The sequence below is a fragment of the Alligator mississippiensis genome, chromosome 1 (genome assembly GCF_030867095.1).
Source record: "Alligator mississippiensis isolate rAllMis1 chromosome 1, rAllMis1, whole genome shotgun sequence".
In the NCBI taxonomy this organism is placed as follows: domain Eukaryota; kingdom Metazoa; phylum Chordata; order Crocodylia; family Alligatoridae; genus Alligator; species Alligator mississippiensis.
This window is the reverse complement of record NC_081824.1, coordinates 234,210,185-234,236,061: the sequence shown is the minus strand read 5'-3', so window position 1 is coordinate 234,236,061 and position 25,877 is coordinate 234,210,185. Positions and strand designations below refer to the sequence as shown.

The window sequence follows — 25,877 nt, the reverse complement described above, 5'->3', positions numbered from 1 at the left end:
GATAGCTTGTTTCAAGGCTTAGCCACTCTCAGTGCAAGAAAGTTTTGCCTAATATCCAACCAAAATTTCCCTTCCTGCAACTTGAAGCCATTGCTCCTTGTCCTGTCCCCCATGGCACAGAGAATAATTTATCTCCATTCTCTTTATAACCACCCTTCAGGTATTTAAAAACTGCTATCAAATCCCTCTCCCTCAGTCTTTTCTCTTCTCCAAACTAAACTATCCTGTTTTTTCCAGCCTTCCCTCATAAATCATATTTCCCAGGCCTTGAATCATTTTTCTTCCTTTGCCACATGGATGAAGCTCCCTGATGCTGAAACACCGCAGAAGTCCCCTAGCTCCACGGGCTGGATAAAATGGTTGTGAGAGCCTGGTCGGGCCCATAACCTGTAGGCTGCCAACCCCTGCATTAGACTAATAAAATAAATGTAATTACACTAATTAAACAAACAGCATGAAATTCTGACTTTACTAGTTGGCTCCAGCAGGGAATGTTTTCAGACAAATAACATGAAATTACTGAAAATATAGTTGTTCTCATGAGAACACTGGGGTTTGAATTTTACTTAAGCAGACACAATCCTCTCTCTTCCCAAATTACTCTTATTTACCCACTGATCCACTCAACCCAGTCTCTCTTACAAAGCATTATATTGTAGCCCAGTGATTCTTAACCAATATGCCGCAGCATGCTGGGGGGCCTTGAGATCCTTTCAAGGGTGCCGTGGAGTTCCACACAACTTTAGCACTGCTAGGGTTTCATAGTTGGTAGGGTCAGAAGGGACCTGAGCAGATCATCAAGTCTGACCCGAAAACAGGGTATTAAAATGTGATTTACAATATAAACCCAGAGATTTCAAATAGGAATTCATAGTGTTAAAAACATTCTGACCTCTTGTGGCCTTTGCCACAGACTAATTGCTTTATTATTTTTTCATAGTAAAAAAAAAAAAAGAGTGAAAGCTAAGAGCTGGTATTTTCCAAGGAGGTCCTTAAGTGTAACAAGAAGTGTTTTGAGTCTAACTGAGGGATGCTTGAAGCCTAAAAAGGTTGAGAACCCCTGTCCTAGTTGGTGCTTTTCTTTCAGGAAGTCATTAAGCTCTTTTACGGAAGTTGGCAGCTCAAGCAAGGGCAGCTGCCAAAGCCGAATCAAAGACACACCTTCTCCTTAAAGAAATGGATATGCAAGTCCACTCAGAAATCTGAATGGCCTAGGCAGAGAAAGGTCGTCTTGTTCTGGGATAGAAACAGCTCAAGAGGTGATAGGAACACAGCTGGAAAAGTAATGAAGGAGGTAAGTCAACTTGTAGCCCTTGAAGGTGAGAAGTAATTTGGGTGATGGCAATCACAAGATGATGTAATGTCCCATTCTAAGAAATGGGAGGATGAGGGTAAAGGGTGTAAAAAAAGTCTTCAGCAAACCCAAGGAACTGGTAGCTACAAACTTGTGGAAGGAATGCAGGAGAGATGACAGATATTAAGAGAGTCTACATGAAACTACAACAGCAAGCTATCCTTAGCTGGAGGCAAGATAGCAAAACTACTAAGACAGTAACACGGCCACAGGAGGAGGTCTTGAAAAACCTAAAAATCAAAAAGGAACGTACAAAAAGCAGAAATATGGATATTGGGCTATGGATGAGTACTGGAATGGCACAAGCACGTAGGCAGGAGGTGGGGTAGCTATGCACCTTACAGACTAACTAAATATAGAGAGCATGAGCTTTCATAAATTTGAATTCACTTCATCAGATACTGTGCAACGACAGCATAGAGCAGTGTATGCTGCTGTCCTTTCACAGTATCTGAAGAAGTGACCTTGAATTCATGAAAGTTTATGCACATGCTCTCTCTCTCTGTTCCCCGCCCCCAAGGTTTTAGTTAGTGTATAAGGTGCATATCTACCCTGCCTGCCATTTGACTCCAGATTAACACAGCTAACTACCTCTCAGAAACATATAGAAACACAACCAGAAAGCCTAAGGTACAAAATAAGATTCAGCCCAGAAAGGCTTTTTAAATGCATTTAAATGAAAAGGAAGACAAAAGAATGAACAGGTCTATTACCTAGTGGGGAAGGAGAACTAACAATGCTGACACAGAGGGGGCCAAAGTACTCAATGACTTTTTGTTTCACTCTTCCCAAAAAAGGTTAATTATGATGGGACACTTACAATAACAAATGCAACAAATGTAATGTATACAACATTACTCTATAATGTAAACAACATAGAGACTCTTTAGATAAGCATGGTGTGTTCAGATCAGCAAAGCCAGATGAAATTCCCTCTACAGTCACAAGCAATCTCTATACTTACTCCATGTTGCTCATCTGGCCTGTGGGGCTAAAAGCTTGAGTGAGCACCACTGGTCTAGATCAGACAGTGGTGACACATAGGGGGTTCATGTGCACCCCCTGACCCCCCACTTCCTACCAGTCAGCGCAATTCGCTGTGGGGGGACCACCCTCCCCTGGTTGCTGACTGGCCGCTGGGGGGGGGGGAGGGGGGGGCAAGTGCCCCCCTGGAGGCACCAGTTGCCCATGGATCAGGGGTGTCAAACACACAGCCCACAGGCTGGATCCGATCCACAAAGCCTTTCTGTCTGTCTGGCCCTTCAGACAGGGGTTGGGGGGCATGGCCTGCCACAGAATGTGGGACCCTTCAGCTCCACTGGCTCTGGCCATCAGCAGTAAGCTTGGCTCACCCCTGGACCCCTCGTGGTCCAGTCACCCCTGGACCCTTCATGCATTAGCCTGGGACTCCTGCTTCTGCCACACCTCTGGCCCCAGATCACCTGCCACAGCCAGACCTGCTGCTGCCATTGCTAGACTCCTTGCTTACCTGACCCCCTTCTGCCTCCTGTGGGCAACGCAGCCAGCATCCATGCCCCAGGATGCATCTGATTACCAAAGAGCCCCACAGTCTGGATTCATCCCAGGGTCCTAGGTGAGTTTGACACCCTTAGTCTAGATCAAGTCACTATACTGTGGATAAAAAAAACTGGTTGAAAGCACACATTCAAAAAGTAATCATCACCATCAGACCTGGAGGGCATTTCCAGAGGAGTCCTGTAGATTAGAAGTCTACTCAAGCCTAGTTCCACGCAATAGCTTTGCTAAGGATTGTACAATCAACTTATAAGACACTTAGAAAGGACAACCTGATAAGATGTACAACCCTGAGCTGGGAGGAGTTGCAGGAACTCTGGAGGAAAGGATGAGCATTCAAAATGATCTTTATGAATTGAAGACATGGTCTGAAATCAGTAAGGAAAAATTCAATAAAGACAAGTGCAAATACCTCACTGAGGAAAGAGAAATCTAATACACAAATTGAACATGAGAAACATCTAACTAGACAGCTGTGCCACAGAAAACAATTAGGAGGTTATAGTAAAACCCACAAATGGAGTCTGTCTGTCAACAGTGTGAGGCTGTTGAAAAAAGAAAAAGCATTTTTGGGGGTATATTAACAGGAAGCTCGCATGGAAGACAGAGGAGATGATTATTATGTGCTATTCAGCACTAGCAAGATCTCTTTTTGTGCTATATGACATGTTTTGGGCACCAGACTTTCAGAAAGATATAAACAAATTTGAGAGATGTCAGAGGAGATCAACAATAAAGGGTTTACAAAACATGAACTCCAACAAAAGTCTGAAGCAAAGGAGTTTGTTTAATTTTAAAAAAGGAATACAAGGAGGGATGAGCAGAAGAGATAATGGTCTTCCAGTTCATAACAACATAAAAAAAACAGGACTCGCCTGCCTTCACACTATGCCCCTGAGCTGCAGAACTCCCTACAATCCAAACTGAAGCACATGCTCCGAAAGACATTAAACACATCTGCAAACCCACTACCCCCCTGGCAGATACCACTACGGGACCAAGAAGTTCCATATCACCAAACACCCCCATGCATATAAACCACTCACAAAGTGACAGAATCACTCCAGAAGTGCAAGCTCCAATATATCAAATACCTAAAGCCTCAGCACATAGGGTTTAATTTCTAACTGCAAGATCACTCCAATCATATCATACCAACCCTTCCACAAACTGGCTCAAAACAATTTGGGATCCCTGGCCCCTCTATGATGCTCTGAAGGCCATTCAGAATTGTATTCCCCTGATCGTTAGAAACTTTCTTCTAATTTCTGTTGTATACTTATTCAAGACTAGTTGACACCCATCAGATCTGGTACCAGTATTATCCTTAATATTCATACGTACTGGGAGAGGAAGAAAAAGTATTTTCCGCTTGCATTTTTAAAGATATTTTTTTAAATCCTGTCAATCTTTGTTTCCTAAGCTAAAACATTTTATACTTTCAATCTTCCTCCTTGGAATAGGCTCTCCATTTCCCAGATCTTCTGAGTCACCTGCACCTGTTCCAGTTTAAAATCTGGCTTTTTGGGCATGGGTGACCAGAATGGTACAGAGCAATCTAAATGGGGTCTTATTGCTGGCTTCCAGTGCAGGACCAATACTTCCCTGTCACTATTACAAATAGCCCTCCAACCTCTTCCTAGCATCACATTCACTTTTTAACATCTGCATCACACAGACAACTCATCATTGTTCTACAGTTTATGGTTATGGGGCATGAGGGTGCTACAGCACGGGGCAGGCTGGCAGGCAGCCCCTGTACTGTAGCACTCTTGTGCCCCAGCCAGCCCCAGCCATCATCTACACATGTTGCAGCACACTAAATAACTCTGCTGTATGATGGTACTTGTGTCAGGTAGTACTATCCTACACCTGAGTTAATTAGTTTACTGCAGCTGCACATGTAGACAGTAATACTTTACTGTGGAGCTCATTAGTTAGCAGTAAACATCTCATGTAGATGCACTCCCTGTCACAGAAAGATATTAGGCTGGCCTGATATGATCTACATCAGTTAAAGCCATGTTGACTTTATTCAAAATTTCTATTTAACTCTATTTAACTCTGCATCTTTGCTTATTCTTTCCCTTAATATCAAAGGCCTTGCAAAGCACAGAGATCAAACTAACTGGCCTGACATCACCAGTTCTCTCTTTTGAAAAGTTTCATTTCTGGATTAGGCTTTATGTCTCATATTCTTGTATCACCGGGCCTCAGGAGAATAACGATCAGTTATTCTATAGGTCTAAGGACAGAGGGAGGACAAAGAGAAACTGGCTCTGCGTCCAGCTAAGAAGATGTAGGTTGGGCATCAGACAACCCTGATGAACTTGGATGAAGATGAAGCACTGGAGCAGGGCACGGGGCAGGCTGGGGAAGCTCCCTGACAGATAGTGTTTCAGCATTGGTTAGACAGCTGCACAGGATTTTTTTTTTTATTATAATAATTTGTATCTGAGGCCAAATTAGCCTAAACTACTTCCAAGTCCAAGAGTCCAGAACCATAAGTGGCCCTACTACCGGCAAACATCCTCCACCTGCACCTGGGGGCCAAGTACGGAGGCCTGGAGTTTGGATACCCCCGAGTTTGCCTGCCCTCAGCCGTAAGGCCCTTGGAGCAAGCAAGGGAGAAGACTCCCATTTCCATAACCTGGGTTTAAAGCTGCTGGACCTCGGCGGTACTGAACCACGCCAGAAGAGCAGTTCTCCTGCGAAGCGGTTCAGGAAAACTGCCCTCTTGGACCCAAACTCTTGAGCCTTCAAAAGGACACGTCCTGCGTGCGCGGGCTCGGACCAAGGCAGCGGTTCTCGGACCACGCTGCCCCTCCAGCAGAAGGGTTTGGGCAGGAACATCAGCCCGTTGCCAGGAAAATGCCAGAATAGCTCTTACGGTGCCAAGAGCCCCGCTCTGCCGCGCCTGACCCTGCTGCCGCTCCACGCACCCGTGCCAGGATGCCGGCCCGGCCCGGCCCATGGTGCACTCACCCGCCGCCCCGGCATCGCGCAGCCAGCTCCCCGCCGAGCTCCTGTCCCGGCCGCAGCAGGCCGGGCAAAGACGCGGGCGGGGCCGGGCGGCTGCACCGCGCAGGCGCCGGGCGGAGCTTGTCGCCGCAGCCCCGAAGGACAGCGCCCTCTGCCGCCCGCCCGCGTTGCTACCACGGCCCCGGCAGGTCCCCGCCGGGCTGCACAGGTAGAAAGCCGCGGGGCGGGAGGGCGTCTGCGGAGGCCGTCTAGGCCCGTGCTTCTTTCGCTGTTTGTTGTGCTATTTGTAACCATCAGTGTCAGCCCCCAAGGAGCTCTGCGAGCCTGCACGGGAATAGCCGCGGGTTTCTCTAGGGTTGGTACTTTAAAAGGAGAGCCCATTTTTCAAGTGTGTTGGTCCAGTTGTAAAAGCTTGCTCCCAACCCTATCGTATATTCTTGTGAGCAGCTTTGGGTTGAGCTAGCCCAGCCCCCAGACCGGCTCATCCCATCCCTCAAAGCCCTGCTCGCTGATTCCCCTTCTTTCCCTTCTCCGGCAGACCCTCATGATCCCCAGCAGAGGCTCTTTGCAGCCATCTCTGCCTCATAGATGCTCCTTTTCACAACTCCACACCCTCACACACGCTGCCCTCTTTTCTTCACCCACAGCCTTTGCCCCAGGTCTGGTTTCTTTCCAGAGGTCTCCCCAAGTTAACAGCCTTCTCAAGGAGCATTACCTCTCTATGTTGGCAGGTCTTCAAGCATGGCTTCTGTAGGACAGTTCTGCTGCTGGGAGCTTTTGGCATCTAAATAGCATCTGTTCCCTCTGACAACACTGCGGGTCCCCCTTAAGCAACTTTGTGAAGCACATTCCCTACATGGGGACATGTATGTGTATCCCCGCTATTGGTATCCATGCTTGGTTAAAGCCAAACATGCATAAGCATAGTACTTGTACTTCCACAATGGGGACCATCTAACCATCAAGCCCAGAGTTGAGGGGAGGCATCTGTGAAGCCTGGGACACTTGCACTGATGCACAGGCACTTTGGGTTGTGCTGTAACTCAGCACTGGAGCTGGATGTAGGCAACACACTTCAGTTTCTTTAAATGAGGGAGTGTTAGTCTGTCCTGTAAGAAGTGTAGAGCTTAGGCCTGGGCAAGCTGGCTGAAGAAAAGTCTTCCTGCATTATTCATAGAACCGCTTCAAGGTTGAAACATTTGTTGGCCAAAGTGACTGAACAAATGGTTTCTGCAAACAACTCATACTACTCATGGCTTCTCTTCAAATACACCACCTTCTCTGCTCTCTAACTGGACTCAGAGCTCAGAAGATAACTACACCAATGTTTTTGGTGCAAATACTGGTCAAATAGTGTCACATAAGTAATGTAAATCCTTCCTTCCCATTGCACAAGCATTCTCGCAAAAGCATGGGAAGTGCTGTTGAAGCCATGATTGTCCAAGAAAGTTGGGAGGAATATGATTTGCTAGGTGGTATCTCTTATTGGGCCAACTATACAGCTGGCATAGGCAGTAGACAAGCTTTTAGGTAGGGTCACTAATATAGTAGAAAGACTCTCATCAGTTTTTTTTTTGTCTGATACAAGCCAGCTGAAAGCATTGCAATGAACCTGCCCTTTTTAGTAGAACCATTCACCATGAGGACAGGTTTGCATTATTTTGCCCAACTCTAGTTAGATAGAGACAGAAGTAGGACTAGAGCATACAGATGGCTAGGCTGGTTTGTCATGTGCATTTTTTGGTCCTTCTGCATGATTTCTTTTCTGTTTGCATATGTCTCAATAGTTCCACTTCCTTTTAGATCACACTGTTTATCATCAGTTTCAGTGGTTCCTGCTCAGCTGTGTAATGGGGCCCTACCCCATTACTAGAAGAGGGAGGGAGTCCAGGGGTGACCTGTGCTCCTCAAAGCCTGGGGCAAGCTAACACAGGCAGGGAGCTCAAAGAAAATGGTCACTTAACACAGGCGCAAACAGTGACTGACAGGCCTGGGGCAGAAGTGGATGGTCAGGTGACCCAGGAATGGACTTAGCACAGGCCCAAGCTAGGGGGTTAGTGTGGCTATAGGGGGCAGAGCTTCAGGAAGAAGTGTGGCTGTGTGGCTGAGGCAGGACCTGGAGCTGCAGTAAAGGTGGAAGAAACCCTGCATCCTGAACCAAGCACAGGTAAGTACCTCTGGCCTTTTGAGCAATGGCTTTGACAGGGCAAGTTTAATTCTTGGAGGGAATCCTTTGGGTTTGGAGAAGATGCTTCTCATTTTGGTTTTGTCTTTAATCAAAAGACTAGATTGTGGCTGTAGAGACTGCTCTCCAACCTCTTTAAGTAGATCACCTTTTGGCATTTAAAAGCAACTCAAGATCTACTGTGCACTGCTGCCACCTTTCCTCCCACCCAGCAGGTACATATATGGGGGGGGATTGAGGCAGAGGGAGAAAAAATTATTTGGGGGTGTGCCTCCCCAGCAGGTAAGTGCCACCTGGCTGGGGCCCCATTCAACTTATCCCTGCTTCTGGCTCTGCGGCACTGTTTCTCATTGCGGGGGCCTTGATATAGAAGGGACTGACCTGCTGGGCTGGGGTGTGCATGTGCGTGCATGTGGGCACTCAATCCCCCACCCCAGCCTTGGATCAACTCCAAGAGGCTCTGAGATCTACCGTGGCTCAGCCAGGGTAATGTGGGACAGGGAGACCTCAACCCAGGCAAAGGCCTATCCCCCAAAACCCTCTTTGCCTCTTAGGAGTAGCCTCCCTGTCAACTTTTAACATCAAGGTGTGGCAGACAAGAGAGAGAACAGAATGGGACCCTGAGAGGCTAAAGCAGGTAGAAAAAAGCAATTTTACATGGCCGAGGAGGTGGCTTTGCCACTCTAGCACTCACTTTGTTGTACTCTGTTTTGAGAAACAAACAGATATGGCAGGGAAGAGGATGTGGGAGGGTTGAAAAAGAAGAGGATGTGGGAGGGTTGAAAAAGAATACAGGAGAAGGGGGAAGGAAGCAGAGAGAGCCTGTCAGGTAGAATCTGGGTGCTGGTCATTCTGGACCTGCTTTTTCAATTCAGGTGGATTTCCTACATCTGCTGAGTAGCCTATTGCAGCCTGAGCAGCTATCCATGTGCACGTGTGCTGAGGTGTATTGGTTTCACTAGGACTCTCTGAGGATCCACGAGTCCACACCTCTAGATCTTGATGCAGGAGTAGGGCTTTAATCTCTGTGCCCCAGAAGCTTTATCTTTAGTGCTCCCCTACCACCTGAAGCAATAGCTTGTTAAAACAACAGTCTCATTCATTTTTCAAGGCCTGATATGCTGGAAAGCCCTGACAGCACCTCTTAGCAAGGGATTCTGCATGTGGCAGGAGGGAGCAAGACAGGAAGATTTCTATAGAAACCACCCCCCAGGCTGCTGGGTAAGGATCTCTGCTGGTGGGAGAGGGGACCTTTCCTGAGTTATGAGGAGGCCCCATGCAAGTAGGTTTTCAAAATGGAAAGGCAGGACACCCCAGCCCCAGGCTTCGTGCACCACCCTGGTTGGGCAGGACCCCTAACTCTAGCTGCCAACTCTGCCTCACGCCCTTGCCCTCCTTCAGTGACTCAAGAATGGGGGCTGGCTAAAGTATGCCTATGGCCTTGGATTGCTTTGTTTTGACCCCAGGGATTGGGGCCTCTAAAGAGATCTTGCCGGGCTAAAAAACTTGGTGGTCTGTAGATCATTGCCATCTAGTGGTAGTAAATAAAATGCTAGAAGAGGGGAAAAACAAAGAATTTAGGCAAGGGTTACATGCATGTGTGCATATGCCAAGGAGCATCTCCCTGGTCCTTCTCAGATGTTTGCCCCGTGCCTGGTGGGTTACACAGCCTATTCCCAAGCCCACAGGTCCCCTGCGGTCTTCTGGAATAGAAGCTGGACCATCCAGTGGAAACCCTGCATTTTCTGTAGCTTCAAAAAAAAAGTGGGTAAACTTTTCTAGCTACTCCTATTTATTTATCAAGCAAGCAAAAGCCTAAAAATGTGTAGCATGTACATCCCCAAAGCTGAAAAACCTGGAGGCAATGAAGAGCCCCACATCTGTAATATCTGGAAAATCTTCTGATTAAACCTTGTGAATTTGAGGGTGGGAGGGGCTGAGGGGCTGGATTCATGGTCTGGGAGCATTTGGGCTTGCATCTTTATGCTGTGTCTTTGTTGGCTCTGGAGCCCCATTGACCAAGACACTTGCCAACAATTGGCATACAAGGAATTGTGCAACTGAGGGAAAACGTGTTATCGTATACCAGGAACTACTGGTAATTATCATCCTTGTGTTTGCATTTAATCACAGGAGATTACACGATCTGTGTATTTCCTTGATATGTTGTTCTAATAGTCACAAATATGTATGACATCTATATTTCATAGATGTCATACATATTTGTATGTAAAAAAATCAGCCTAAAAACATTGGGGAGGAATTGGCTCTAAAATGGAAATGACATGACTGTAAAAACAGTGTTTAGGTGACCAAGTGGCTTGGCTTTGCTTGTAAGGGGTATGACTATGGGAGGGCAAGGCAAAGGAAACCTTGCACACAGCTTTTTCATATGAAGCCATCATGTAAATTGCAGAGCCAGAATAAGAAAACAAACAGCCCTTTGGCCATGAGACATGCTCTGTACTCAGTAGAAGTTGGGGTCCATAAGTTCCTTGGGCTGATTTGCAAGTGTCACTCCAAAACCATCTTCCTTAACACCTGGTATTTATCTTAAAATATGCCCCCTGAGTAAAATAGAAGAGTGAGCTACCATAATTTCTTACCTTTTTGAAATTCAGGGATATACTTACTTTATCAAGTAATTCATGTTCTATCTCTAAAGCTGACAGGTAACATGATATGGGACAGTCTTGCAAATGCATTGGAGGAAACCATCCTGAATTGGCAACTTGGTGGGCTAGTCAATCTCATGGAGAGTTAGACTAGGGAGACAGTATAGCTTAGTGGCTAAAACACTAGGTTGGGAACGTGGGGCACTTCTACACATGTTCCAGGGGGAGGCAGTGCTTTAATTAGAGTGGCTCTGAGAGTCCCAACAATAAAAGCACCACAGCATCTTATGTATCAATATCTCTGTGCTCCAAAATCGTTAAAGGGTTGAGGATGTTCTGTTGGGCAGACCAGCGTTTATTATCCAGTAGAAGAGATTCAGATCACTGTACAGTAGTGGATTTGGGGTTGATGTTTAACTCGAACAGTGACCTTAAGCTTCTCATGCGGTGTGTTTCTTCCTAGGCAGCCTGGGTGCACAGGAATTGATGAAAACCAGTCCTCAAAATGTACCCATAAACAGAGTCCATACAAGGCAATTCAGTCCTGAGGTCTCTCTCCCAACCCAAGAAGGTTCTGTCTGCTTACTGCTGCTTCCTTGGCACCGCAGCGCAGTCTTCCTTTTCTCCCCTACGTGAGTTCTCTCTCCTGGTCTCATGGTGCTGCTGCCTCCAGCCTTGCAGCCCTGGGTCTTTTAACACATCCTGGGACAGTCCTTGGCCTGCTGCTGCTGCTGCTGCTGCTGCTGCTGCTGCTGCTGCTGCTGCTAGCCAAGTACCCACTCCCTCTGTCTGCACCACCTGGCTTCTCTCCCTAGGAGGCTTTAACTTCCTGTGGTCAGCTAATCATCCTCTGTGATTGGTCCAGTTCTCCTAGGCAGCCTGCAATCATTCCTGACTACCTGCAGCTGGCTGTAGTCCCCCTGCAAGTCTGCAGACTCCTCCAGCCTGGAGTGTGCAGCCTGCTGCAAGACTTTGCTAGCCAGTCTGCTACAATCCCAAATTTGTTTAAAATCCAGAACTAGAATTTTTCAGCATTTCTAGTACTGCTACTTTTGGAAGTTTCCAGTACTAAAATATTTTCATCATGGACAAAGTTAAGCCACAGGGAATTCCTTCTCTGTGTGTATGTCTCTCTCATTTCCCACCCCCCCTCCACCCCCTTATTTATGTCAAAGAGGGCAACCATATGGGAAAGGGACAAAGGGAAACACAGGCAATTAAATAGCCAGCAGAGCCCACAGCCCCACTTCCCCATTCAGAGAGGGAATAGACTTTACATTACTGCAAAGTGGCCCTTTAGATGCCACTAGATCTGTAGGAGACTTCAGGCATCCCAAGTCACAGGACATTAACAGAAGGACTTTTTTCCATGGCCACACCGTGCTCATTTTCTCCCTACTCATAAAAGAAGCAATTGGTTCCACATTTGGTAGCAAGAAAGGGGCCTGGGTGTAAGAATGCTGTTTCATGCAAGGAAATAGCTGTCAGTTTGAATGGGACCAAAGGGTCTCCATTGGCTTCCCAGCTACTCCCTTCGTAGCAACCAGGGGAAGACATAGCTGACCAGGAGAAGAGAGGGGAATACCACAGATACATAGCAATTTGAATGAACAGTGATATGGGGTGGGGGGGAGGGAGAGAGAGAGAGAAGGTCTTGTAATGAGCAGAAAGTCCTTTGAGGTCTCTTCATTGCCTCTGTAAACTGACAAGTCAGAGTGACACTGTATGTCATTTGTGAAGGCAAAGTCTCATGTAGGCCAATAGAGGTCAGCATTTTACCAGGAACTCGGGTTTTCCAAGGGGAAGGAACAGACTTCTCTTGCCCTCTAGGTCTCTTAAAATTAATAGTTTTTCTATTTGGGGCATCTTGAGTACAATCTAGTAACAGAATTGGGTCGCAACTATACTATAGGCTCCAAATAAAATCAATGCCGGAAGCTTCCTTTTTGTAGAAAACGTTAATGCCGTGCAAGGAGAATAGGTCCTGAATGTGTTCTCGGAGAAATCCTCAAGACCATTCAGGGCTTGGTGAAAGTGTGTGGATGTTTAAAACCAATTATGCATTCAAGATATCTGTACTCTTAATAATCAATGAGTTTACAATAAAGCTGCTGAGAATAGCATTGTGCAGTGAGTTTTGTAAGAAATTTTTAAGTAGAACTCCTGCTGTCCTGGAAAATGACTTTGCAGAGTGGCACTTACCTGCTTTGTTAGAATAGGTAATTTGTTGTATTATGTTCATGGTACCTTAATTGGAATACAGTGCATTAAGAAATCTTGGGGATCATCTTGATTAAGCAGGAGAGAGAGCTCCCCCTGTCTCTACTGCTACTGAGGCATCTTAATCAGGATGAGTCATACCCCTAGATGTCTGGAGGAGAGCTGAAACTTAAGTTTCCTAAACAAATTCCCACTTATCCTAGAGCTTAACATCTCCCCAGTGACTGCTAAATTGACTGTGAGATGGAAAGCACTTGGCTGAGTATTTAGAAAGGCGTGATATTGTAGTCCCAGCCCACACAGAGGTGGAGAACATAAACTCTGCAGAGACAAATCTTCTACCTGTTGGCCTGATTCTGCTCTCACTTTCAGCAGTGGAAATCCATAAGAGTGTAACTGGATATAGCGGTGTGAACTTTGAATTCATTCCAGTATAACAGAGTACAATACAGCCTTCTGTACCTGAGCAGAACACTTGGGAATCTGGGGAACACTTGAAGCAAATTGACAGGAGGGAGAGAAAGGGGCACTGGTGAATGAAGCAGAGGGGAAAGAACTTTCCTAATGCAATGCCAGAGTGACCCTGCTGGAATTCAAAATATTACTTGTCCTGCCCTAACCCTGCAGGGAAGTACCTGTGAAGAAAATCACCTGGCTGGTACAAGAGGCCATCCACTGCATAGAATAAGCAATTTCTACTGTGTGTACATGTACATAGGCCTATGCAGACAGATACGATCTATCTAAATGCCATATGATCCATTCAGTATTACAGTATTGCATTCTATCTCCAATTAAGCAAAACGCACATGAACCCGCTTAACTAAGGACAGGGACTGTCCCACAGACTTCAGTGGGACCTAAGCACATCCATATGTGCTTTGCCAACACTGGAGCTTATGTCACTTAAATGTTGGCAGGGGACTCAAGTTTTTATACCACTTAAATGTGATACACTGGGTGAGTCAGATCCATTAAAAAGATCAAGTGTGGGAATAACCTTTAGAAAAGGAATTATTTATATTTTTAAAGGCAGTATTTTAAAAAGCTTTATCACACTTTAATCAAGATTTTAATGGTTGTTTTGAAACTGGGTTCTTGATCAAGGGATATTCAGCAGCTCTCAAATATTTTGTGTTTCTCTCCCGTCAGTTTTGATTACTCACGTTTCCCACAAAAGATTTTTCTTGTACCTGACGTGGTTTGTGGGATCATCAGAATAATCTGGTTCTGCAGCTCCTGCTTTCCTATTGCCTTGACCCTTTTAACACTTGTGACACTTTTTGACAAGTTCCCATTGCCCCAGCAGCAGGGAGCTCCCAGTGCTGGGTCCTGCAAACATGGGGCTGGGATAGAAGGATCTCCCAGCTCCAGGCCCCATGACCACAGGGCAGGGAGATCCCTGCTGCCAGGGCAGGGAGACATTGTCCCCTCCTGGGCTCCAGTGGTGGAGTTCCCGGGGCAGCCAGCTACAGGAGGCAGGGAGCAATGTCGCACCCTATACCAGGAGACGGCTGTCCTCCTGGCTGCTGCAGGGGCCCATTGCAGGGCTGAAGGGAGCGGGATCAGTCTGCTGCTAGTAGCAGTAAATCTGTTCCTGAATCCCTGCAGCTGTAGACATGCTCCTGGGAAAGTTTACTCTTGAGTAGTTTACTTGCGACGAAACTGCTTCCAGATTATTTGTGCAGGTAAACATGCCCACTTAATACTCTTACTGATTTGCTCTATGTCCTTCTGCATCCTTGTCTTGCCTACTTTCTGCCCGTCATCAGAACTGCATGGACCAACATTTGTGTCTACAACTAAACTGTAGGTATAAACTGCAGCTGCAAAGGCTGACCGGTATTTGAGACATTTGGCTCTTCTGGTATGAGGAACTCTGAATTTCAAACTGCATTTAGCTGTTGACTCTAATAAGGGCTGGAAACATCACCTACAAGAAAAATATGCTCATAAAAATATGAAAAGCCCTCAAGGATAAAAGAAGAAGAAATTCAAATAATATAGAAGCTGTCTCAGAAACTCAGACATGACTACTGCCAATGCTCCCAAGATCCTATTGTAGTCCTACATCTCAGCAATGTCAAAAACATTTTTAATGCACATACCTGTCTCTTTATGCAAATTGGGTAATTGCAGTTAACATATTTACTTGCTTAATGTCCTGACTTCTATACACAGGCATGCAGACATCAGGCAGGGAAATGCCCAGCTAAGTGCATAAACAGCCATGTGCTTCTTCAGTGACCTAATTTGCATGCAAATATGTGTGTGCGCTAATTAGCAGGTGCGAGTGAGGCATGCAGTTGTGTACTTGTATGTGTCTTGCTGTACATGTGCAGTTTTGAAGACCTGCATTATGATAGCTGCACAAAACTAAAGTTCTGAAAGAATAACCTGCCCAGTTTATTGTATTTAAAGATATTAGACCTGATTCTGCAGCCAGGCTCAGTGCTCAAAGCTGCAGCTGAAATCGGTGAAAGCTGAGCACATGCAATATCTCAGAAAGTCCGGTCCAGTATGCCCTAAGTACAGCCCTCTTTCATTCTTGAAAGGCAGCAACCTCTTGTGTGAAAACTGCAATTCAGATTCCAAATCCAGTATTTCCTTCTTCACTGCCTGAGCCAAAAAAGAACGGTGATATTAGTGCAAACCTTTGCATAGAAATAAATAGCTAATGTTAAAATATGCCTGCTGATATTGACCTGTATCATCCATAAACAGAGTATATTGCAAAAGCAAAGATACCCTTTCTACATCTGAATGTATTTTATAAAATTTATATGCCCCATACATTTTATGTTCTAAAATAGTTTTTTGGGAGCAAGGTGGTGTTGGCAATAAGTGCTATTTGTTCTGACAATTAAGTACTCTGTATTCATGGGTCCAGTTCTACCTCCTTTATTAATCAGATGATATAAAACATCAGAGCTCATTGCATTGCACCAGCTAAGGATCTGGAATATCTGACTTTATGCAGTATAGGCAGTCCTCGACTTAGAACGTTTCAAGTTACAACATTTTGCACTTACAACATTTATAAACTGACACCCTGTTTCAACTTTATGACATCAGTTTCAACTTATAAGGCTTGATCCGATGCAACGTCATGCCAGCGAACAAGTTCGCTGTGTTGCTCATCTCCCTGGAGAACATCTGTCCAAACTTGCTTGGGCACTTTCTTTAAGAAAGGAGACAAGACTCCAGAAAAACTTGCACCCAAGAACCCTTCAGAAAGTCCAACCAATAGCCCTTCAAAAAGTCTAGCAAAGTCACCTCAACTAAGGCCTTCCAAATCAATATGATTGCTATTTATGATATAAATACATTAATGTAGCTATATTACTGTTCTATAATTGATAGAGTACAAAATTCTGGGGTATTTTTGGTGAAAATAGGGCATCAGGCCTTGGTTCAGGAACCAATCCGCCATTTCTAATATTGTTTCTTATGAGAAAATTGGTTCCGAGTTGCAATCTTTCAACTTAAGACCCAGTTTTGAGGAACCGAATGTGTTGTAAGTCCGAGGACTGCCTGTAACTCAATCCTGAATGAATGATTGGCTGGACTCTTTGTTGTGTGTGCTTGTTTCTTGAAGATTCTCCTTTTATATCCCTCACCAGCTTTTGCCAGTCAACATAGCAGTAGTTTGTAACTTTGAAAATGCTGCTACAATATATAGTCTGATACTGCAAGGTATGAAGTTCTCCATGACCTACATGCTGGCCTTTTGTTGTGCCTCTAAGTTGCACTAGTTTTAAAAGTCACTGATTCATTCTTTCTCTCTCTCTCTATTTATTTATTTAGCTGTGTGCCTGTTTTGTTTCTTGCTTTAACTCAGATCTTGAATTACTGCAATAAAACCTGAACTACCGCTGCTTCAAAAACCAATAAGTAGGAAGTCCATCACTTTACCAGATCATAGGAAAGCAGGGCTGGAAGAGATCTCATGGACTAGGGACAGACATTTCAAAAGCCTTAGCCTGAATTGATTCAATATTAGTAGGTTAGTCTAACCTGCAGAGATTGAACCGATTTGCAAGTGGATAGACATTCGCTTTTTATTCAGCAAATGCAGGCACATGCCTGCAGTGGCTCAGACTAGAAGCCAAGGGGCACTAGAGCAAGCCCTCCCTTCCTTCCACATGATGATTTGAGGGGGTGTGTGGCCAGGCCCTAGCAGGATGCTATGATTAGGGAGGGGTTTAAATCCCCACCCTGGCCTACACAATCCCTAGCTGGGGTGTGCCTGAAGTGGGGGAAAGCAGCCCTCGCCAGACTTTCTTGGGCTTGCTGCAGAAGGGGTGGGAGTGTTGCCAGACCCTGACCCCTGGATAGCACTTTGAGGCAAAGGGAAGTGAGGGCAGGGAGTACTGCTTGTGCAGAGTACATGCATCCATTGATGATACTGAGCTTTTCAATCTCTCCTGCTTCTTCATACTGTCTGCAGCAAACTGATGGCACTCACAGGTCCTATGCATTGCAAACCAGGTCATTTCTCACACCTCTCTCTGTCCCCTCTTGAACACTGTCAGACTGCGGCCTTTGAAGCAAGCTAGCAGGGAGCTTATCAGAACGCAAAGCTTATCAGCCCATCAAGAAAACAAAAATCAGCTATAGGGAGGACATTCTGGTCTTCTGCTGCTCTGTCCTCTATTGATATGAAACCTGACGCCTTTATGTCCTCTATTATCCTCTTCAAGAGAAAAATAGAGGGCATAAAGGTGTCCAGTTTTATATCAATAGTGGACAACCAGACTGTCCTCTGTGATGACCACCCTATTTTTCCAAGGCATTTGTAAGGAAGAATGGAGGGACATTACCAGCTCATCTGCTGATTAATTCCAAAAAGCCCTAAGCGGACACTGTTCTGTCTGCATTTGTTCCAGTGAAATTGGAGATACACACATCGCTAATGCTGAGAAGTGTCTAGCATGGGGGTGGCATGACCATGACCAGATGCTGGCTGGGATCTATGCTATGGGAGAGGTGGGGGTGGGGATCCCTGCTTGAGCAGGAGGTGGAAGCTGGGCAAACGCTGCTGTGCCTGCAGTCTCCACCTCCTTCTCAGCCAGCCAATGTTCCAGCTAGGGAGGAGAGGGGTGGGGCCAGCCCTGCTCTCTGAAGCAGACAGCTCAGCTCAGCCCTGGGTTGAAGAGCATGCTGGGATGCTGGGGGACTCTGATTTAACTTAAACCAGGAAGGGGTCTGGAACACAAGTTCCATAATTGGGTTTGACCCAAATAAGTTAAGTCTCATACAACATTTATCCAGGTTTATCTCAAACTAGTTTTGGCCATTTTGAAACTGGTTTATGTGCACTGAATTTATGTTTTGTTACAGGTTTAAACCAGTTTCTGATCACTTAAACCAGTTTATATGTAGCTTCTATCTTTAGCCATGAGGTCTAGTCCAACCCCCAGCTCAAGGCAAGGTTCATGATGATGCATACAGCACACCTCACATGGAAGTACAGATAGCAGCTGCAGTGCATTGGGGAGGACCAGCACTGTGCTTCACAGCATCAGCAAGAAGCCAAGCATGGCTCTGGTATGGGCCATGTTGTAGGCAGCAAGAAGGGGCGAGGGGCTCCAGGCCCCATCCTATGCAGGGCTGGAGCATGGTGGCTATGGCTGTAGTGGCTCTGGCTCATGCAGGTGGTGGAGAGAGTCCAATCCTGTTGTGGGCTGGAAGAAGGAGGACGGAACACCTATGGTAGCCCCTGCCCTGGGCTGGGGCTCCCACACTGCATCAGGCTGCCTGACCATGGCCTTCCCCACCCCCCTTGCTGCCCCTGAGGGCACAAGCCCTAAGCACCAGCCCCCAGCTCTGCTGGCCTTCGTAATTTTCTATCCACATGCCTGTGCAATACTTTTATAGTCTTCTGTACTAAGATGACAAAGTCTACTTCCTGTAGGATTCGTTTTTGGCTTGAATTGTTTAAAGTTGCGGTTGAGTTGTCTGAATTTGATAACAGATTGGATAATAGAAATATCTAGTTGAATAGTTTTACTATATAGAAGAGAATCATACAAGATAAACTGACTATAATTCTGAAGACAGAATAGGAAGGTAAGTAAAGTTTCTTACCCTCTCATGGGCCATTTCTCTCAGATGCCATTGCTATTGTGCAGTTGCATTTCTTCATTTACAAGCAGACAATAATGTGAGTGTCCATCCCACAATTGGCTCCTGTCTGTACAACAAAGGTCTGGATTGCATCACATTGTGCCAGTCCTGGCCTGGGAGATGTTGCCAATGCTCTGGACTCCTACCAAGGACTCACTTGGCTGCCCTTTCTAGCCTCTTGTCTCCTCCAGGCCCTCAGGCTTCTGCTTTCCTGGGCTCAGCTCCCTTACTGTCTGTTTCCTGCTGACATTTTCAGGCTCCAGGCTGCTTCAGTTCCTGGACAAACCTCTCCTTGTCTTCCTGCCTTGCAAAGCCTTATGGGTAGGTCACTCTTATGCAACCATTTGCAAAGTATGATAAGGATTGTGAATGAAGGAATCTTTACCTGCAGATCTCTCCTCATAACTGGAGAAAGCTGCCCTTCTAGATGCAATCTCCTTAAAGAAACCAGGCCAGTCTTGTCATAGGCCTCCCTGGGCTGTTATTTCTTCTTCCCTGATCCTAGCTCTCTTCAGACTGCACTTGGTCTTCTGACAGTTTACAGTTGTCACTGGTGTCAGCCTCCTCTCTATCCAGCTGGGCCGTCCTAGAGCAGCTCACTTTCTTCTTCAGTCTTGTGTACTAGGACTTCCATTTCAAAGATGCTATCATCCTCATTCATGCTGTAGATCAATCACTCCTGTCAGTGAAGATTCACAGATTCATAGATTCATAGATGTTAGGGTTGGAAGGGACCTCAATAGATCATTGAGTCTGATCCCCTGCATAGGCAGGAAAGAGTGCTGGGTTCAGATGACCCCAGCCAGATGCCTATCTTACCTCCTCTTGAAGACCCCCAGGGTAGGGGAGAGCACTACCTCCCTTGGGCGCCCATTCCAGATTTTGACCACTCTAACTGTGAAGTTCTTCCTAATGTCCAGTCTAAATCTGCTTTCTGCCAGCTTATGGCCATTATTGCTTGTGACCCTGGAGGGTGCCTTGGTGAGTAGAGCCTCACTGATTCCCTTCTGCACCCCCATGATGAATTTATAGGCAGCCACAAGGTCGCCTCTCAACCTTCTCTTGCAGAGGCTGAAGAGGTCCAGGTGCCCTAGTCTGTCCTCGTAGGGCTTGGCCTGCAAACCCTTAACCATATGAGTGGCCTTTCTCTGGACCCTCTCCAGATTATCCACATCCCTCTTGAAGTCTGGTGCCCAAAACTGAACTCAGTGCTCCAGCTGTGGTCTGACCAGTGCCCAGTAGAGGGGAAGTATCACCTCCTTGGTTCTGTTTGTCATGCATCTTCTGATGCATGATAAAGTACAGTTAGCTTTGTTGATGACTTTGTCACACTGACAACTCATGTTCATCTTGGAGTCCACTAGGACTCCAAGATCCCTTTCTGCTTCCGTGCTACCAAGCAGGTCATTTCCTAGGCAGTAGGTGTGCTGGACATTTTTCCTCCCTAGGTGCAGCACTTTGCATTTCTCCTTGTTAAATTGCATTCTATTGTTTTCTGCCCATTTGTCCAATCTGTCCAGGTCTGCCTGTAGTTGTTCCCTGCCCTCCGGTGTGTCCACTTCTCCCCACAGTTTTGTATTATACACAAATTTGGACAGAGTACACTTCACTCCCTCATCCAAGTTACTGATGAAGATATTGAAGAGTATCGGTCCAAGAACTGAGCTCTGTGGGACCCCACTGCCCACATCCTTCCAGGTCAATACCAACCCATCCACCACCACTCTCTGGGTACAACCCTCTAGCCAATTCACCACCCACCGGACTGTGTAATCATCCAAGTCACAGCCTCTTAATTTGTTCACCAGTATGGGGTGGGATATCATATCGAAGGCCTTCCTGAAGTCTAAGTAAACGATATCTACCCCTACTCCTGCGTCCAGGTGTTTTGTAACCTGGTCATAAAAAGAGACTAGATTAGTCAGGCATGATCTACCTGCTACGAACCCATGCTGGTTTCCCCTCAGCATAATTTTTCCTGCTGGGCTGTCACATATATGAGCCTTAATAATCTTTTCAAAGACTTTACCAAGGATGGAGGTGAGACTGACTGGCCTATAGTTGCCTGGATCCTCCTTCCTCCCCTTCTTGAAAATAGAGACCACACTGGCCCTTTTTCAGTCCTTCGGGACCTGGCCCATGCGCCATGAGTGCTCAAATATTCTTACCAGTGGCTGTGCAATGACATCAGCCAGTGCCTTCAGTATCCTCGGATGGAGCTCATCTGGGCCTGCCAACTTAAATGCATCCAGTTCCTCCAAGTGACTCTGCACCACCTCAGGGTCAATGCTTGGTAGTCTGGCGCCCTGCTGTTGCTTCTCTACAATCCCATTGTGAGACTTGTCTTGCCCCTTGTTTAGGAACACTGAGGCAAAGAACTCATTGAGGAGTTCAGCCTTGTCCCCCCTAGATTCATAGATTCATAGATGTTAGGGTCGGAAGGGACCTCAATAGATCATCGAGTTCGATCCCCTGCATAGGCAGGAAAGAGTGCTGGGTCTAGATGACTCCAGCTAGATGCATATCCAACCTCCTCTTGAAGACCCCCAGGGTAGGGGAGAGCACCACCTCCCTTGGGACCCCGTTCCAGACCTTGGCCACTCTAACTGTGAAGAAGTTCTTCCTAATGTCTAGTCTAAATCTGCTCTCTACTAGCTTGTGGCCATTATTTCTTGTGACCCCCGGGGGCGCCTTGGTGAATAAAACCTCACCAATTCCCTTCTGTGCCCCCGTGATGAACTTATAGGCAGCCACAAGTTCGCCTCTCAATCTTCTCTTGAGGAGGCTGAAGAGGTCCAGGTGCCCCAGTCTCTCCTCATAGGACTTGGTCTGCAAGCCCTTAACCATACGAGTGGCCCTTCTCTGGACCCTCTCCAGGTTATCCGCATCCTTCTTGAAGTACGGTGCCCAGAATTGCATGCTGTACTCCAACTGCGGTCTGACCAGTGCCCGATAGAGGGGAAGTATCACCTCTTTGGATCTATTCATCATGCATCTGCTGATGCATGATAAAGTGCCATTGGCTTTTCTGATGGCTTCGTCACACTGCTGACTCATGTTCTTTCCACTTCCGTGCCACCCAGCAGGTCATTCCCTAGGCTGTAGGTGTGCTGGACATTTTTCCTCCCTAGGTGTAGCACTTTGCATTTCTCCTTGTTGAACTGCATTCTTTTGTTTTCTGCCCACTTGTCCAACCTGTCCAGGTCTGCTTGCAGCTGTTCCCTGCCCTCCGGCGTGTCCACTTCTCCCCATAGCTTTGTGTCATCCGCAAACTTGGACAGAGTACACTTCACCGTCTCGTCCAAGTCACTGATGAAGACATAAAGAGTATCAGTCCAAGGACCGAGCCCTGCGGGACCCCACTGCCCACACCCTTCTAGGTCGAAACCGACCCATCCACCATGACTCTCTGGGTGCGACCCTCTAGCCAATTCGCCACCCACCGGACTGTGTAGTCATCCAAGTCACAGTCTCTTAACTTGTTCACCAGTATGGTGTGGAATACCGTATCGAAGGCCTTCCTGAAGTCTAACTATACGACATCCACCCCTCCTCCTGTGTCCAGGTGTTTTGTAACCTTGTTATAAAAAGAGACTAGATTAGTCAGGCACGATCTGCCTGCTACAAACCCGTGCTGGTTTCCCCTCAGCATAATTTGTCCTGCCGGGCTCTCGCATATGTGAACCTTGATAATTTTTTCAAAGACTTTGCCAAGGATGGAGGTGAGACTGACTGGCCTATAGTTGCCCGGGTCCTCCTTCCTCCCCTTCTTAAAAATGGGGACCACATTGGCCCTTTTCCAGTCCTCTGGGACTTGGCCCGTGCGCCATGAGCGTTCAAATATTCCCGCCAGTGGCTGTGCAATGATGTCGGCCAGTGCCTTCAGTACCCTCGGATGGAGCTCATCTGGGCCTGCCGACTTAAAGGCATCCAGTTCTTCCAAAAGACTCTGCACCATCTCAGGGTCTACGCATGGTAGGCTGGCACCTTGCTGCTGCCTCTCTACAACCCCAGTGAGAGACTTGTCGTGCCCCTCTCTTAGGAACACTGAGGCAAAGAACTCGTTGAGGAGTTCAGCCTTGTCCCCCCTGTCCATCACCAATTGCTTCTGCCCATTTAGTAGAGGTCCTATTCCTCCCTGGGCCTTCCTTTTACTCCCTATATATCTAAAGAACAATTTCTTGTCCTTTACTTGGGATGCCATCCTCAGCTCCATGGTAGCTTTGGTCCAGCTAAGTGTGTCCCTACAAGCGCGAGCAGAGGAGGTATATTCGTCTTTGGTGATCTCTCCCTGTTTCCACTTTTTATGTGCTCCCCTTTTGGCCCTTAGGCTGCCCTGGATTTCTCTGGTCAGCCAGGGAAACCTCCTGGCCCCTTTCCCTCTTTTTCCTCGCATTGGGATCATCTCCCTTTGTGCCCAAAGGATCATTTCCTTAAGGCACAGCCACCCTTCTTGGGCTCCCATCACTTCAAAACTCCTACTCTGCAGTGTGTCCTTGACTAATCGCCTGAGTTCATTGAAATCAGCTTTCCTAAAGTCTAGCACTTTCACCCTACTAGTTACCTTACCCACTCAATGTCTTATGAAGAATTCTATTATTAGGTGATCACTGTCCCCCAGATGGCTACCGATCGGTAGGTCCCCTACCATGTCATCCCCCGTTGCCAATACCAGATCCAGTAAGGCATTCCCTCTAGTGGGACCGTGTACCTCCTGTGTCAGGTGGAGGTCCTGTACACAGGTTAGAAACCTGCGTGAACAGTGGGACTTTGCCGTCTGCGTCTCCCAGCAGATGTCTAGGTAGTTTAGGTCCCCCATGACTACTGCCTCCTTAGCTTTTATGGTCTCCGAGAGCTGCCTCAGGAGCCCCAAATCTAGTTCTTCCCCTTGGTGTGGGGGTCTGTAGCAGACCCCTACCACCAAATCCCTTTCTCCTTGCCCCCCATGTAATCTAACCCACAATCCTTCTGCTTCCTCATCCTTCAATTCCGTCTTGATGAGGGTCGATGTATATTGCTCATTGACATAGAGCGCGACCCCTCCCCCTTTCTTCCCCACCCTGTCCTTTCTGTACAGTCTATAACCCTCAATATGTACCGCCCAGTTGTGAGACGAATCCCACCAGGTTTCTGTTAGCCCCACTAAGTCATAGGTGTTTTCTGCAAGCAGGAGCGCTAGTTCATCCTGCTTGTTCCCCATGCTCCTAGCATTAGTATATAGGCACTTGAGCCCTGCGACTGGTGCCTTTGCTGCCCCCCCGCTCCGAATCCCAAGGGGCCCTGTCACGGCGCACCTCGCTGCCCCGCTCCTAGAGAGGGGAAAACTGCCAGAGGAGAAGCTCTGGCAGTGCATAAGGAGCCCTAGTGGTGATTAGGGAGTACAGGTGTGGGTTGCCGGAGCAACTAATGAGAATCAGCTGCCTGTAGGAGGCAGGGCCTGGCCCCTATAAAGCCCAGGGGCTGAAGCCAGGCTAGCAGTTTCCTGCTAGCAGCTAGAGGGACAGGAGCTCCCTCAGTCAGGATATAGGGAGAACCCTGATTGCAAGTATAGCTCGCGAGAGCTCCAGAGGCTGGAGCAATGGTGTTGAATTACAGCCAGGAGGCTTATGTTGTTATGGCCCAGTGCCTTAGGTTTTGGTTATAGCCAGGAGGCTTATGTTTGCTTTAGTGTTTGTATTACACCGGTGGTTTGGGTGAGGCTATAAGGGGTTGGAGGAGGCCTCATAGGGACCCCCAGAGGGGTGGGGGCCCCTAGCACCTGGGAAGGGCGCAGTGTACTCATAGGGGCCCACAGGGTGTAGGGCCCTAGCACCTGGGAGGGTGCAGTCTAGCGCCAGTGAGGGCGCAGCGTACTCAGGGGGAATCCACAGCGACGTGTGGACCCCGGCGCCAGTGAGGACGCAGCTTACGGGGTGCTTAGACCCCAGCTCCAGAGAGGGGGCGTTTGAGAAGCCCCAGTGCGGGCGTAGCAAGCCCGAGAGGGGCACTATGTGAGAAGCCCAGGACGGGCATGACGAGCCCGGTAACAGGCTAGCACAGCAGAAAACCCAAGAGAAGGGCAGGGTGCTGCGGTGGACCTCAGGAAAAGGGGTTAGCAGCATGGTGTGCCCAAGAGAAGGACAGGGTGCTGCGGTGGTCCTCAGGAAAAGGGGATAGTGGTACAGTGTCTGGCAAAGGGGAAGCCGTGCAGTGGGCCTGAAAGACTGGAGGCTCGACATAGAGTCCCAAAGTGGGCAAGGGTCCCTGAGCAGGACAACACTTTTAGAGGAGGCCCAGAAAGGGCACCGAGACCCCAGAGAGGGGCTGTATATTTGAGAGAAGGCCCAGAGTGGGCACCGGGAGCCCTAAAGAGAGGGCAGGATTAGAGGAAGAGCCCCAGCGAGGGGCAGTGTCGTAGACAAGAAGCCTGAAAGCGGGCTAGATTACAGAAGAGGCCCGGGAGAGCGGGCAGGTATTTTGACAGTCCAACATCCAGTACATCTGCGAGGCTTGGGGAGTGGTATTAGGGGTTGGTAGGAGCCACGCGTAGCCCATAAGGCTAGGGTGCCTGAGTAGTACCCATCGTACGAGGAGACCACAAAAGTCTGGGAAAACTGCGGGGACAGAGGTCCCGATACGCCGTGCCCAAGGCAGTGTAAGGCAGCCTCCCAACATATACTGAACATCAAAGACGTGGCGGGCGAGAAGAAGAGGGTGCCCTTGGGCCAGCCTTGACACGGTGAAAGGGACCTTAAGGAGATCGTGGCCCTCCTGCAGGACCCCGCCGTGACAGGACCCTTATTTCTTACCTTCTTGTTGCTTACCTGTGCTGTGCTGCTGGCTGCCCCATGGCTTGCAGGTTCCCAATGTTCTCCTT

General features: G+C 47.5%; 1 protein-coding gene across 4 annotated transcripts in view; it reads right to left on the bottom strand.

Annotated features, from left to right (window-relative positions):
- ENTPD6 (ectonucleoside triphosphate diphosphohydrolase 6) overlaps positions 1–5,965 on the bottom strand; it is a 40,066-nt gene extending 34,101 nt beyond the window's left edge. For 3 of the 4 annotated variants that reach the window (XM_014598234.3, XM_059720266.1, XM_059720267.1), the window contains exon 1: positions 5,876–5,965. The gene's annotated coding sequence lies outside the window, so the exon portion shown is untranslated. The other variant, XM_006259240.4, reaches the window with a different exon arrangement.
- Between the last annotated feature and the right edge of the window lie 19,912 nt (positions 5,966–25,877).